Consider the following 16,362-nt stretch of genomic DNA (forward strand, 5'->3'; position numbering starts at 1 on the left):
TATACTTATATATTATATACTATATGCTTTATATAGACTATGTATATATAAAGTCTATATATATATACACACACACACACACACACACACACACTTTTTGGCACTGCCCTTCCCCTCCCATGCAGAGTCCCCATGGGTGAATCTCAGTATGTCTCCAACTGTACGTTACTCACTGTCCTCTGTACTGTGTCCCATGTGCTGTGCCCACAGCCTCATACAGCCACTGATGTCAGAGCCAGGACACAGCTCAGGAGTCCTCCCTGAGGCTTCCCATCTGCTTATTTCCCTGCAGGCTGACCCAGGGGACACTTGCCTTCAACTGGCAACTCGATTTAGCCAAATTCAGGACAGGCCACTAGGGCTCTTTCTCCACACACAGTGGTCCCACCCCAGGTGCAGTCAGGCAGGGCCAGTCACAGAGCAGCCTGAGGCAGAGCAGGGAGCAGAGTCTGAGCTGCTCCTCCCTCATCCAAGGGGCTTCCTCCTCTCATCTGGGGGAAAAGCGTGAGCTTGTTTCAAAGCCTCAGATGTTTCTTGAAGCTCATGCAGTAGGTAAAAGAAAACAAAGACGTGACAGAAAGGGATGTGTTGGTGACAACGAGAAGCGACTGATCTTGAGGCCTCTCCTTCTTGTCCCTCTGTGAAGCCTCTTCCACCGCATAGGGCTCAGGCATGACAAAGCCCCCTCCCTACATTGCTCAGGCCGGACACAAGGTCAGTCATGAGAAATCAGAAAAACAAGGAAAACAGAGTCTGTAGAGACCAATTGGGAGGGTTCAGGAGGAGAATTTAGGATTTGCTTGTGCCTATGGGACACAGGCTGGGAATAAAAATGTTTTCCTGACTTTCTCTGAAAGCCAGATAGACTCCATCTAAAAACCTACTGCCAATGATGCTGGGATTCACTTACCAACGACTTTGATCTTCTTGAATGCGAAGTTTCCATTGCCAGTGACTGAGTTATGAGCAAAACAACCATAGAGCCCACTATTCTTTTCAGTGATTTGGGGGACAAAGACCTCTTTTCCTGGTGGCAGAAATGTCCCATTAACAATCCAAAGATACTCTGCTGGTGGGTTAGAGTCTGCGAAGCAGGACAGGTGGAGGTTTCTTCCTCGACGGTAAAGGGTATCTGAAGGAGAAATCCTGGGGAAGTCTGGACCATCTGGAGCAAAAGAATAAAGCCACAGGTAACCTCCTCCGAGGGAAGGGGATGGTCCTGGTCAGTTAAAGGGATACAGTGTTCCTCTGAGCTAAGACACACCCTGAAGTCCCAGCCAAACCCCCTCTGTGTTCACTGAGCCAAAGCCTGAAGTATTCACCTGTTTCTCCCATCACAAGCTGTTGACCCCAAGTCTCCCATGACAAGAGCATCCCTCCCCCTATATTCTTGGTCAAGACTGTGCCCACCCAGGTTTCCCAGGGCAAGAAGTCATGGCCAGCTCGGGTGTCCAGAAGTAAAGGTGTTGTACTTGAACCTGAGAGAGACTGAGAGTCCTGACCTCTGGCTGTTTGGATTTGAGCTGGTGGCCTGACCCACAGAGGAACAAAAGATACTCACAGAGGACATTTAGGGTGACTGGGTCACTGAGAATGGCACCAATTGATGTCTGTATTCCACATTCATAGGATCCTCTGTCATTTCTTGTGACGCTCTGTAGAGTGAGGGTCCTGTGGTCATCAGACCATTGCATCCTGGGACTGAACGGGAGGCTCTGACCATTAACCCACCACAGGTAGGTGGCATGTCCAATTTCCGGTACACAGGTTAAGGTTACCTGATCGTCATATTCCACGGCATTGAATTTGTTGATGGTGATGGAGGCTTTGGGCAGCTGCCCTGTGGAGATAACACAGAGAAGATTGCCCTGTGTGGCATCTTTGATTCCTCCACAGGCATCTTTCAATCAGAGTTGCATCTCCCACCTATCAGCCCACCCAAGTCCTTGAAGGCCAATGGCTGGTATGTGTGTCACAAGACAGATGTACGATGATCTAAGGGCTCCAAGACAGTGAGGCCACCAGCTCTGTCTTAGGGAAGCACAGGCTTTCTCAGGTGTGAATTGAGCAGCAGTGTTGGGTCATGAACAGACATGTGAGTGGGAGTCACAGCCCCTGGTGCCCCTCCCAGTCCTTCCCTAATCAGCTGACTGGCTGGCCCACCTTGGGTTCCTCACCTGGAATGTTTGACTGCTGGGTCCCTTCCAAATTCCATCCTACTTTGCCCCCTTAGGTGTATTTTCTCTGCAGCTTCCCTTTCCAAGGACATTCTAGAGATGAGTAATAATGGGAGTTCCCATTGTCCTGAAACCCTGAAGGTACTGAGCAGCCTGGCCTAGGACTGGATGTTTCAGCAGAAATAAGCCAGGGGAGACCAGATAGACTCAGATATAAATAAATAGAAAGACATTTCATTTGCATGGACTTGAAGACTCAATACTGTTAGGAAGACAGCATTACCCAAAGTGAGCTGCAGTTTCAGCCCAACCCCTACCAGAATCCCAGTAACAGTTTCTGCAGAATTAGAAACATCTGTCCTAAATCTGACCTGACAGGCTCTTATTAATGACTGCCACAACAAAGACATCTATCAAACCTGGAGGTCAGTTCAGCCATCAGGCAGTGGAGGCACAAGGTGGGGCAGTTTTCCCCAGATGTTTCATAGTGCCTGACTTGAGCCAGTGACCTCTAAAGATAGAGCAGAGTCCAAGGAATGACCTAGAAAGAGTGAAGGGGACAGGCAAGAGCTGGTGGCTTTGGAGCAGAACCATATTCCCTGTCCTGGGTTCTTGAAGTTTCCTCTCCTTCTGCAGAGGGCAGGTGAGGACCATGGAAATCCTTCTAGCAGTACACGTGGACATTTGCAAATGCAGGGCTGACTGGCGGAAATGGGGAGCATGAACTGCTGGAAATCTGGTCCTCACGGACCATGAGTGTTTGATGGATATGAGACAGAAATTTGGGAAGAAGTTTTGCAAATATTTTCTTTCATTGGACATTCTACTCTCTGATTCCATGGGTTTGACTGCTCTAGGGACCTCATATAAGTGGATTCCAGAATGAATCAGAGGAGAGACTGCTGGTTGCCAGGAGCTGGTAGTGGGGAGAATAAGGAGTTATTGATGGGTGTGCAGTTTCAGTTATGGGAGATGGGGAGGTTCTAGACATGTGCTCTACAGCTTGATGCCTGTAGTTCACACAGATTGAGTATTTCCTATGCATAAGACTTAGGATGAAAAGGGTTTTTTATTTCTGACATTTTTTGATTCTGAAATATTTGCCATACACTTACTGATTTGCATCCCAAATCTGAAAGATTCAAAATCCAAAATACTCCAGTGAGCATTTCCTTTCAGCATCAGATTAGTAGGTAAAAGTGGGAGGTGACAAGTCAGATATATTCCTGCCTTCTTTTGTTCCTCACCACGTTTCTAGCTTGGTGATCAGTCTTTGGTGAATTCCATACTGGCCCTGCTGCACTCGTATATTTTTGAATGCTTTGGGATGTGAGAAGGGCTGGTTGTTATTTTCTGTGTCATCAGAACTTTCAACCTTCCCATGGTTGCTTCTTTCTCTCAGTGTCTTTGTTGTGGCAGTCATTAATAAGAGCCTGTCAGGTCAGATTTAGGACAGATGTTTCTAATTCTGCAGAAACTGTTACTGGGATTCTGGTAGGGGTTGGGCTGAAACTGCAGCTCACTTTGGGTAATGCTGTCTTCCTAACAGTATTGAGTCTTCAAGTCCATGCAAATGAAATGTCTTTCTATTTATTGATGTCATCTTTAATTTCTTACAGCAATGTTTTGTAGTTTTCAGAGTAGAATCCTTTGACCTTTCTGGTTAAAATTATTTCAAAATATTTTATTCCTTTTGATGTTAATGTCAATTGAAATTCTTAATTTCCTTTCAGATTGTTTATTGTTAGCGTATAGTCTAGAGAATCATCTAGAAAGAGTGCAGTGAACAGGCCAAAGCTGGTGGCTTTGGAGTAGAAACATTCCCTGTCATGGGTTTTTGATGTCCCCTCTCCCTTTGCAGAGGGCAGGTGGCTGTTTCCTGCTATCCAGATAGACCTCACTGGGAAACATTGCCAGTGCTCTAGGGATCCACTTACCAGGGACTGTCATCCTCTTGATTATGAGATGTGTTCTGCCAGTGTCTGAGTTATGGATGACACAGTTATAGACCCCTCCATGTCTTAGTGATTTTGGGGATAAAGAACACTTGTGCTGATTGCTGGAACTTCCCATCAATCAGCCAAGAATGCTCTTCCAGTGGGTGAGAGTCTGTGAGGCAGGAGACCTTGGGGATTTCCCCTGGATGGTAATAGTTGTATGAAGAAGAAATGGTAGGGGCATCCAGGCCATCTGGAGCAAAGAGAATAAAGCCACAGGTGATATTGTCAGGGGGAAGGGGAAGCTCCTGATCTGTGGAAGGGCCAGAGTGACCCTGTGAACCAAGTCACAGCACCGAAGTCCCAGGCAAACCCCTGCTGTGTTCACTGATCTGGAGCCTGAGACACTCACCTGTTTCTTTCATCACAAGCTGTGGACCCTTAGCCTCCTGTGACAGGAGCAGCCCCTTTCTTCCCTTTTTTGATTAAGGCTAGGCCTACTCTGGTTTGCCCAGGGCAGAAAATCATGGCCAGCTTCGATGTCCAGGGGTAAAGGTCTCTGTACTTGGACCTGAGTGGCCTGGTCGCTGGCCATGTGTATCTGGGATGGAAGCCTGGGCCCACAGAGGAACAGACAATACTCACGAAGGACATTCAGGGTGACTGGATCACTGCGACTGGCACTCACTGGGTTCTTCACTTCACATTCATAGGGTCCTGCATCATTCTCCGTGACACTGAATAGAATGAGGGTTCTGTTGCCATTGGACAGCTCCCACCTGCTACTGATTGGGAGGCTCTGACCATTTATCCACCACAGGTAGCTTGCATCCCGAATCTCAGGTTCACAGGTTAAGGTCACAGTGTCGGCCTCCTTGGGGTTTGAGTTGCTGCTGGTGATGGAGGGCTTGGGAGTCTCCACTGTGCAGATAACAGAGAGAAGATTACCCTGTGTGGCACCTTTGATTCCTCCAAAGGCATTTTTCAGTGAGAGTTGGCATCTCCCACCTCTCAGTCTACTGAAGTCCTTAAAACCCCATGGCAGGTGTGTGTGTGTTACAAGACAGATGCATGGCAATCTGAGGGCTCAGAGATAGTGAGGCTGCCTGCTTTATGTGGGAGAAGTACAGACTTTCTCCAGCATGAATGGAGCAGCTCTGTTGGGTCATGCAAAGGCACAAGACCAAGAGTAACAGCTCCTGGTGCATCTCTGAGTTCCTCCCTCTCCAGCTGCCTGCCTGGCCCACCTTGTGGTCCTCACCTGGAACATGCAGCTGCTGGAATCTTTTCAGGTTCAGTTTTAATTTTCCCCCTGGTATGTTTTCTCTGCAGCTTCCCTTTCCAAGAACATCCTAGAGATGAGTGATGATGGAACTTACCATTGTCCTTTGGGTACCCTGTGGGTACTGGGCAGCCTGGCCTGGGACTGGGTACTTCAGCAGAAGTAACACAGGGGAGGCCAGGGGCAAGCCTGGAGGTCAGTTCAGCCATCAGGCAGTGGAGGCACAAGGTGGGGCAGTTTCCCCCAGGGGTTTCATAGTGACTGACTTGAGCCAGTGACTCTAAAGATAGAGCAGAGTCCAAGGAAGGATCTAGAAAGAGTGAAGGGGACAGGCAAGAGCTGGCAGCTTTGGAGCAAGACCATGTTCCCTGTTCTGGGTTCATGATACTCTCTTTCCCCATGTAGAGCAAAGGTGAGGACCATGTGGATCTTTCTAGAAATACATGTGGATGTCTGCAAATGCAGAACTGACTGGTGGAAAGCGGGAGCAGGAACTGCTGGAAATCTGCACCTCATGGATCATATGTGTTTGGACATGAGACCAAAATTTGGGAAGAAGTCTTGCAGATACTTTGTCTCATTAGACATTCTACTCTGTGATTCCAGGATTTTGACTACTCTATGGACCTCATATCAGCGAATTCCAGAGTGAGTCCGAGAATAGAATGGTAGTTGCCAGGAGCTGGGGTCAGGAGAATAGGGCATTGTTCAATGGGTGTGCAGTTTCAGTTATGCAGGATGAGGAGGTTCTAGAGATCTGCTGTACAGCTTCATGCCTATAGTTTATATGAATAAAGGATTCCTTATGCAGAAAGCCTAAAACCAGAAGTGTTTTGGATTTCTAGCTTGGTTTGATTTTGGAATATTTGCAGTGTACTTAATGGTTTAGCATCCAAAATCTGAAAAAGTTTAAATCCAGAATGCTCCAGTGAGCACTTCTTTTTTGCATCACAGAAGTGGTCAGAAGTGTTGGATTTTGGGGCATTTCAGATTTTGGATTTTTAGATTTTGGCTGCTCAATTTGTAATAATGTAAAAGTTGTCAGGAGTTCAGACCTCATGTTATGTTCTGACTCTAGTAACAAAAAATATTTGGTGGCAACATGAAAATTTTTTCATAAGTGGACATTTTTATTGATGGTCCAAACAACTATGATCAATTGCTGGTAGTAGTATTTCTCTTGATAGCAAAATAAGGTTTAGGTGTGTTGTGAATTCCAGCAGGATCACACTATGCTCAAAGGAAGAAGCCGAAGGTGAGTTGAAATGAGCCACTCCCCAAGTAGAGAGTCCCAATCAAAGGACAGAACTGGTGAGAGAGAGAGTCTTAGGTGTGTCAATTACATAAAGGGAGGAATGATGCCAAATTAAGAGAAGTGATGTGTGTTGTGTTAGTAAATATAGAAAGAGCTCCCTGCTTCTCATTTCTGTGCAGAGTTAGGAAAAATGGGGAGGAGCCCACAACACGTATGTGAAATGCTTTCTTCATTTTCTCGTAACCTCAGGAAACACAACTAGAGTTTAAGTTCATGTTAATTAGGAAGAGTCTAAGTGAGATGCCAGTGGCTTGTGTGTCTCTCCACATGAAGAACCCCAACTTATGAAAATGGCATCATCATGAAGAAACAGGTGTATGTGGAACAGACAGTAAAACCATCAGATAGCACCCACCTCACCACCTCCAACAGCTCCCCCAAACCACCGGTATTCCCATTACATGTATGTTACAGACTTTGTAGTTCACCCACAACTATAAAATTTAAAAATTGCTATTTGCAATACAAAATATTAAACATGTAGTTGAATATGTTGTTCTGCTTTTTTCCACCCTTTTTGAGCTTTCCTGTTTCAGTTTTGGATGTTCCTATTGACACGTCCTCCAGCTAGGGATTCTTTCCTCAGCTGTGTCCAGTCCATCAGTAAGCCCATCAAAGGCATTCTTCATTTCTCTAACAGTATTTTTTATCTCTAGCATTTCTGTCGATTCTTTCTTAGAATAATCATCTCTCTGCTTACATCATTCATCTGTTCCTGCATGGTGTCTACTTTTTAAATTATGACCCTTAATGACATTTCTTTTAAATTCCCAGTGTGGGCTGTGTGCAGTGGCTCACACCTGTAATCCCAGCACTTTGGGAGGCCGAGGCAGGTAGATCATCTGAGGTTGGGAGTTTGAGACCAACTTGACCAACATAGAGAAATGCATCTCTACTAAAAATACAAAATTAGCCAGGCATGGTGGCAGGAGCCTGTAATCCCAGCTACTCAGGAGGCAGAGGCAGGAGAATCACTTGAACCTTGGAAGGAGAGGTTGCAGTGAGCTGAGATCATGCTACTGCACTCCAGCCTGGGCAACAAGAGCAAAAACTCCATCTCAAAAAAAAAAAAAAAATTCCCAGTCTGATAATTTCAACACATCTGTCACATCTATGCTTTGTTCTGATCCTTGCTTTTCAAATTGCATATATATATATATTTTGTCATAGTCTGTCTCGTATGATTTGTGGAAAGTCAGACATGATGTAGTGGGTAAAGGGACTTGAGAGAGCAGGCATTCAGTGATGTGATACTGAGTGGAGAGGGAAGGGTTCTGTGGTCCTGGATGAGGTCTGTGCCCTGGACTGTGAATGTCACGAGTGCCCCTGGGCTTTTAATGTCACAAGGAGCACTTGTGACATTCACAGCCCAGGACACAAAAACCTGGAGCCTCTCAGGTTTGTCCTCATTATAGGTGAGACATAATGGCTAGAGGAATTTGGAGTTGGATATTTTCTCTCCTCCGGGCCATTTAGGCTCTGACAAAACCCTAGCTGATTAGGCTGTGGTAAAATAGTTTCTCTTAAAGGCAGGTCTTATTAAGAATAATAGAATTCACTGGCATATCTTCAGGTCGTTCCTTTACCCTCCCCCCACTGAAAGGATGAGGATATTTTTAGTGAATATTCACTGCAAAAACCTGGTAGAGCTCCAGAAGCTAAGAGTCACAAAAAGTGCCCCTGTTCTCAAAAGTGGTCCATCCCCTCGAGTGTTTCCCTCTGGGTCTTGTCCGCATTGATTCTTTGGCAACTCACCAGTTACAGTTCAGGTTCTCTGTCCCCAGCACTGGTTCCCACTGGGGTTTCAGTGCCGGGGTTTGTGCTCAGATGAGGTTGCTGATCTGTCTTTGCCTGTCACTCTCTCCAATATGTGGGTCAGTTGGCACTGAGACCTCACATCTCTGAGGGATTTTGAAGAGTTGTTGAGTTTTGAGTTTGTTCAGTGTTTTACTTGCTGTTGGAACTGAATGACAAATCTCCAGCTTGTTATGTGCCTGACAGGAAACCAGAAGCCTCTAGGAAGTGACTGGAGAATGTGAGCTCCACAGCAGGTTGCGGATGTAATCACGAGTGACATGGGTGAAATGAGCCCATGGGGTTTGGGGACTGCAGGCTTGTCCAGCCTGTGACACCCCGATGAGTCAGTGCAAAGATGACAACAGTGAGAGCAAACTAGATGGCCGACTCCATCCGGTGTCTAGCCTCAGGCTGGCTGTCCTCACTCATTCCTGGGCATAGGCCAGGCTAACCATGGGCGGAATTTAGTTTATGCTTTAGCTTTGAAGCAAGAGTGATAATCGTTCCTCTGTGAAACTAATTCCCTTATTGCCCAGGGACTGCCTTTGTAAAACTAATGAAAGATCATGAGATTAAGATTATAGGAGCAGCCTGAATTCTGCTAAAATGTAGGCACAGTCTATAATCCCTTACTGTTCCAATGTCATTAGGCCGGAGTTTACAAAATATGTGACTAATTGCTCCTGTAGATAACATCACTATTGTAGAACCTCAGATTGGTCTTTTGAGATGTTTCTCAGATTTTGCATTCTGGCAACCAGCCGACATCATCCATACCAAAGACTAATGGCTCATCCAGTCATGTGGTACCCACCTAGAGGCGGATTCCACAAAGACAGATCATTTCCCCCCACCTGCATGATTTCATCCCCAAACAATTAGCAGTACTTATTTTTTAGTCCTGTGTCCCTGAAACTCCTGGAAAATCTTTTTTTTTTTTTTTGAGTCAGAGTCTTGCTGTGTCTCCCAGGCTGGAGTGCAGTGGCACAGTCTCAGCTTACTGCAACCTCCAGCTCCCAGATTCAAGTGATTCTCCTGCCTTAGCTTCCCGAGTATCTGGGACTACTGGCATGTGCCACTACGCCCTGCTAATTTTGTTGTATTTTTTGTAGAGACAGGGTTTCACCGTGTTAGCCAGGATGGTCTTGATCTCCTGACCCACTTCGGCCTCCCAAAGTGCTGGAATTACATGAATGAGCCACTGCGCCTGGCCAACTCCTTGAAAATCTCTAACTTTTGATCCACTGGGGAGGCTGATTTGAGAAATAATAAACCTCTGTCCTCCTGTTTGGCAGATTTGGAGTAATTAAAATCTTTCTTTACTGCAAATCACTCTCTCTATAAGTTGGTATTGTTTGTGCAGGTGGCCAGAAGAACTGGTCTGGCAGTTATAGGAGTGGATGGAGGTACTGCCCATCCCTGCCCCATGGTGTTTTCCACAGGTCAGCCTCACACAGGGAAAGAGCCCTAGATGGGGACACAGTGGAAGCTCATTCTCTTAGTGACCTGGGGACATTGGCTTGAGATGTCCTGGCAGGAGCGGCAACTCCAGCTGATTTCTGTGCCTTTCCTAATTGTGGGAGGTGGGCCAGGGCAAACTGTGAGTGGGAAGGGAACAGAATCATCAGCCTAGTTAGAGGGAATGTCTGGAGAAGTCCTAAGGTGGAGGAAATTTTGCAGGACACGCCTTGCCAGTTAGAATGAAGGGGGAGGAAGATGAGGGACACGGAGGAGCAGAGAGAGCCAGAGACACCCATGGCAGTGAGCAGAGGGGGCTACAGTGACCTCAGAGTCCCGAGGGACCAGGTGCCCCCAGTGCCACAGTCGAGGTCCAGGGAGCCCTGAAAACCTTCCGGTGGCCAAGGAGATTCAAAGTCACATGAGGTGGGGTGGCTTTAGGGCAAGAGGTAGAGGGGGATGAAACATAGGTGTCAGTCTAGGAAGGACAAAGAACAGGTGTGGCTAGAACCTCCTAGGATTCTGCATCCAGGATCCAGTCCCTAAAGAGGTTACGGATCATTCCTTCCTTCATTCAATTCCTTCATTTTCGACGTGAGAACTCCTGAGTATGTGTCTCCCACTGGGCCTGTGCTGGTGCAGGGTGTGAATGGGGAAAGAAAACAAAGGCCTCTCCTGTATCCTCTCATGAGAGTGACGTCACCACTTTGGGAAACACCGGATTTTAGATTCAGTGATCGGGGTTAAGATCTAAGGGGGAGGCCGGGACAGTTTTGCCCTGACTCTGACAGTTGAGGCCGGCGATTTAGTTGTGGAGTACAAACTAATCAACGGTCCATTTGCCCTCACTTCTCTGAGGTTTGGATGCCTAAGAAGAAAGGATTTGAGCCAGTAAATGACTGTAGGGTCCTTAGACCCCAGTAAGCCCTCACTTTTGGTGGAGAGGATGGGCCTGTGGCTGCAGACAGACCTCACGGGACTCTGACCTGCCCTTGGTGTTTGTGTGACTCTGGTTTGGTGACTGTGCCTTCCTGTGCCTCAGTTTTCTCTCCATCAAATAAGCTTTTTCTCCATCAAAGTCTGTGGCTTTTCATGCTATCTGTAAATACACTTTAAATTACTCACCTGACCTAATGCTTGGCACAGAGGAGGTGTTCCCACAAACCGCATTTATTATGAGTTGCCTCCATGAGAGAGCACCTTTAGGTCAGATCCCTGTGGACAAGCTGCTGCCAGGTACATCTTCTGTCTTCTGTTTCTGCTTCTGGGGACACTGGACTTTCTATGGAGTGTCCTAAACCTCCCAAGGTAGTTGGCTGATGGCCTACAAAGCTTGTCTTTCTGTCCTCTCTACTCTGAGTATCGGGTGAAGAAGGTTCTGTCCTTGCCCAGATGAGGCTCTGAGAGATAAGCCCTGGCTGGTGAGCAGCTCCAGGAGCCACAGTCCTCAGACAGCTGGTAAAACCTCACTCCCAGTAAGCCCTGCTCAGGAAGACCCAACCCGGCCCTCGCACAGGCTCCTCAGCTTTATCTGGAGTAAGGATTTTGGGATAGGGTCTGGAGTTGGGGCTTCTAGGGCTGAGCTGCTCTGAGAGTATCCCAGGGGACCCCTCAGGCCAAGCCCTACTCCATTCTCCAGGGTCTTCCTCAGGGTCAGGATTATGGAGAGGGCATGAGATGCTTGGCTGAGACTGATCTCCTGCTGAGTCCCCCATCAGACTGTCCTTCCTCTGCAGCGAATGTCTGTGGGGTCTGGATGCAGGAAAGGAATTCTGATCTGTGGAAGTTTGTCCCCCATTGTGTGTGTCCTGTGCTAAATGCCCAAACCCCAACATGGGACATAACGCAGAGAGAAACACAAACAGTCCAGGTCTGACAATCCTGTGTGTGCAAAGTAGAAGTGACCACCCTCCCACCCGACACCACCCAGGGATCCTGTGGAATCACTCACGGTGTAAGGTGAAATGTCGAGTTATTCCTTTATTCCTATCACCGTGCGTGGTGACTTGCAGTGTGTAGGATCCTGCGTCATTCAGGGTGACCTTCTCAATCAGCAGGGATGCATTGGAATATATTGTTTCTCGTCCACTGTATGCAGGCCCAAATATAATTTCATGAGTGTCTATTAAATATGCTGTGAGGTAATGGTCGTTGTCCTTGATTTTCCCTCTGTACCAGATGTAGCCAATAAGATTTGGGGGCAAATTGTGGACAAGTAGAAGAACATCCTTCCCTTCTGAAACAACCTGTGGCTGGGCTTCGATCATGACTTGGGCAGTGGTGGGTGGGTTCCAGAAGTTTAAAACTGATGCTAGGAGGTAGAGAGAGCATCTGTCAATATGGAGAGCTTTGTATTGGGGTGTAAAGATGGGGCTCTGAGTCCTGAGAAGGTCTCTTCAATCCTCAGCCTTGAAGAGACACACACATACACCTCGTGTGTGTGTGTGTGTGTGTGTGTGTGTGTGTGTCCTACTGTTCTACTGGGTCAAGGTCAGCAGCATGACCCTCATTCCTTCAACACTTCTGACCTTGGCCTTTTTGCTGTTTGGAATCCTCTTCTCTGAGGGCTGCCTGGCTCCCTCCCCACTGCCCTCAGATCCTGTTCACATCAGGGCAGCCTTAGAAGCCTTCTTTCTTGACACCTCCTCCGGAGACCCTGGGTTTCCCTTTCTGCCCTTTCTCTGCTCTGTTCCCTCCAGGGCTCTTGTCAACACCTGACCTCACATTCTAGATCTCTTTGCACGTTTGTCTTCCTCCCCATGAGAGCATGAGCTCCGTGAGGACAGACGCTTTGTGATCTTGGTTGCACCCTAGTACCTGGGAAAGACTGCAGACTCCCGTAGATGTGAGAGATCCCGGGGCCCTCCACATCCTGGTGGTGTTTTTTTCCTTTTCCAACCGTTGAGGTTTTTGGCTGAGGACACTGTTTCATGCCCTGCTTATGTTTTTAAGTGTCATTGATATAGTTATTCTCATTTTATGAAATGTAGTGGCCAGTGATAATTAACCAGGAAAACAGAACACTTGAGATTTTCTTGCCTCTTACCAATTCCAGTTCACTGAGATTTTCCCGTTTTGACCCCTGTCCCTTTCTGGTGTATTTTCCCCCTATCTAGGCTCCAACAGAGCCTTGTTTCTTTTTTAGAGCCCCCTCCTCCCCAGGAGACCCCAGCCAGTAACTGCACTTCCTCCTCCTGTGCTCTCCTCACCTGTGAGCAGGAACCCCTGCCAGGTGATGCGCTGTGTGCAGGGAGGTGCTAAGGGGAACACCATGGTCTCTGCTGCCTGCGTGTCCTCCTCTGTGGAGATGAGCCTGGGATCCAGAAACTTTCAGATCCCGGCTGCCAGCTCTGCTGTCCTTCCTCCTTCTGCACTGAGCCTCTTCCCTGGCAGGAGCACTTATCAGTCTCATGGGTGGGGTCTGTACCCAGGACACCTCTCGTCCCCTCCCCTCAGTCCTGCCTCCTTTTCCCTCCTTCTCTTTTTCCTTTTTTCTGTGTTTCAGGCCCCTGGGAACTGCTCTGCCTCCTTCAGCAGTGATTCTCTCACCCACTTCTACACACGCTATGTGCAGAAACACAGACACACACTCACAAAAGAGACACACACAGAGACATACAGTCACACACATACCCTATAGGTTGGGCAAGCACAGTCCTGAGCCTCAGCCTCCTGCTGTCCCCATGGCTCTGGGTCAGGATGCACATTCACACCCTTTGCCCTTTCTCATCCCCATCTGGCTCTTCCTTTCAGTGCAGGGGCCTGGGGCTGTATCAGTTCCCTGTCACAGGGACGCCTGACTGTGCTGTGGGTGAGCTGAGTGTTGGCTGGTGAGAGGGACCCTTCCTTTCTCTGATTGCGTCTAACTTGGCTGCAGCTTCCAAGGATGGACATTCAGGACCTGGGTGTCCCAGAGGAAACCATCCTTCCTGGAGGTGTGCAGGGTAAATCTCTCATGCCTCTTGGGAGGAGAGGCCTGTGCTGGTTGCTCAGTGGGGCCTGTGAGTCCCATGGTCACAGGGAAAGTTCTGTCATTCTCTTGGTCCCTGGGGTCTGGCAGCTGAGCTGGGGATCAGGGCTTTTCACGTTCTTCCTGACCATCTCAGATGTCCTCTCTTCTCTGCCCAGCTGGTTGTCCTGTGGTCCCCACACCTTTCCCATGGTGGTGCCGCAGGATGTTGGGGTTCACTCGGGGCGGCTGGCAAAATATTAGGGAAATGTTAGGGAAAGTTAGAAGAATATAGTCTCAAACCTTTTGGAAGGCCTAAAGGTTTTGATGGAACAGACTGAAGGCAGCCTGTTCATGACGTTAGAATTTTAAGTCATAGGGTAAAAGAGCAATCAAATTTCCCCAGCTAAGTCTCTTTACTCCACATCCCTTTGTCTCTACTCTGATTTGTTTGATCATGTAACCTTTCTGCAGGATGACCCTCTCAGGGGAGGTCAAAGGGGAATTACGCATGAATAATGTTTACTCTGGGCCCCAGAACCTAAAGCTTTTATCGTTCGTAAAACCACTCTTTTAACCATGTTAATTATCCACGAGCATGTTGATTTAGAGCCTCTGTTCTGACATGTATCCTGAATAAATATGAGGATGGAGAGGGAGTCTTGGTCAGTTGGCTGCAATTGCCCTCTGAAAGCAGCCGATGACCATCCCTGGCCCACTCTAATCACTGTAATGGGTGTGAGAGTGCATTTATGCATCCGTTGCTGAGTCAAGGTCTGCAGGACAGACCTCTGCAGGTGGTGGTGATCCAGACATGATTGAGGTCTGAGCAGGAAGCAGGTAGTTACCCAGGAATCCTGCAGGACATGGCTCATTAACACTCAGGAGGGGGAGCCTGGGACAGAGCAGGAGCTCAGAACTGGAGAGATTCATCCCGACTTACTGTGTGGCCATCATGGGCTCAGCCCTCCATGTGCTGACATATTCAGGGGTCTGCTCTGAGGGTTTTGACGTGGCCAAGCTGCTCTCTCTGGAGGAAGAAAGGGCAGTGGCCACAGAGCCTGTCTGGAGGGACATTGCTCACACCTGAGAGGGCAAGTGGGTTATTTCTGGGAGCAAAGAGAACTAATGCACTCCATTTTCCCCCATGCACACAGGACAGGTCTGTTTTCCCTCCTGACTTCACCAGGGACAGCCGGGGGTAGGCGGCCACATCCCAGATGGTAACCTTGTATGACCGTCACATGCACTGAGCCTCCTGGGGTGCAGCAGGCCGGTCACAGGGTGTCTGGATGATTCCCAGGGACTCTGTGGGCCCCCAGGCAGCCGCTGTTCTGTGTCAGTGCTAGGCTTGGCCTGGGATGCCCCAGAGAACAAGGCGGATGGAGCATGGGTGGGCATTTAGAGAGCAGTAACAGAAAGAGTTGATGTGGATGGAAGGAGTTCATGAAGGGAACGTGTCCAGTGTGGCTTCACATGCACCAGCGCTGCCCTGGGAGATGTCCTACTGGCTGAGACCCAAGAAGGAAGGAATATGGGGGAAGGAGCTGTTTGTAGAGGGAGCGGCTGCCAGGCTGTAGGGAGGAGCTAACAGTCCCTGTGGGGATGTCAGAGAGTGAGGATGATGTAGAAGGATGTGAGCTAAAGTTACCCTGGTGAGGGTGGACCATGCTGGGCTGTGGGCCCTGAGAGAAGTCAGCAACCCCCAGGGAGGCTCCAAGCCAGGAGGGACTCTTCCACCCTCTGGTAGATGGGGAGGGAAGTGTGGATGGCAGCATTCCCAGGCCAGGCTGTGTGTTTTTTTATTCCTCATGGATCTGCACATTCCACATGAGGTTACACATATATCATGTGACAGTTCCATCACCTTCCAGCCTGGTGAGTCCCACTCTCCGTAGATGTAACTTTACTGTTCTCCCTCTTTCACAATCAACCAGGGGTCCCAAATGCAGATTGTTGTCACCTCCTGTGGTCTGTGTGTGTGTGCAGTAGGCAGCACGGTGGATACCCTGGGGGCAGTGACATCTGGGGCTGAGCATTGCACATGGGTTTAGGAGGAGAAGAGGGAGAAGCAGGGCGGGAAGATCAATGTCAGGGGAGCAGGGACAAGTCATTTTCATTTCTCACTCCCAGAGGCCAGAACCCAATATCGTGACTCCAGGGCACAGCGCCACACCCTGCTGGTGTCCCTGGATGTCTTGAGTGCTCATAATGTCATATTGCCTTAGCATTTATTTTTTCAGGTGTAGGTTTACTTGCCTCACATCAGAGGCAGGGCTTGGTCACCATGGCAGTTTCTAATACTGTACCTGGTTCAAGTGGCTCCAGTTGGTGACCAGAGATAAAATCTTAGAGGCATCTCTCATGCTTGGTATGCTGGGCTCCCCTCTCTCCAGCTGCTTTCTTTAAACTGACAGTTCTGACATTTGCCCTCAAATTTAATGTGA

At 48.3% G+C, this 16,362-nt stretch overlaps 1 pseudogene; it reads right to left on the reverse strand.

Annotated features, from left to right (window-relative positions):
• Positions 1-666: 666 nt before the first annotated feature.
• Positions 667-13,479, reverse strand: LOC105718749 (pregnancy-specific beta-1-glycoprotein 8-like; annotated as a pseudogene).
• Positions 13,480-16,362: the final 2,883 nt, after the last annotated feature.

Source organism: Aotus nancymaae, unplaced genomic scaffold (assembly GCF_030222135.1).
Source record: "Aotus nancymaae isolate 86718 unplaced genomic scaffold, 86718_ANA_hifiasm-v0.15.2.pri h1tg000028l, whole genome shotgun sequence".
NCBI lineage: Eukaryota > Metazoa > Chordata > Mammalia > Primates > Aotidae > Aotus > Aotus nancymaae.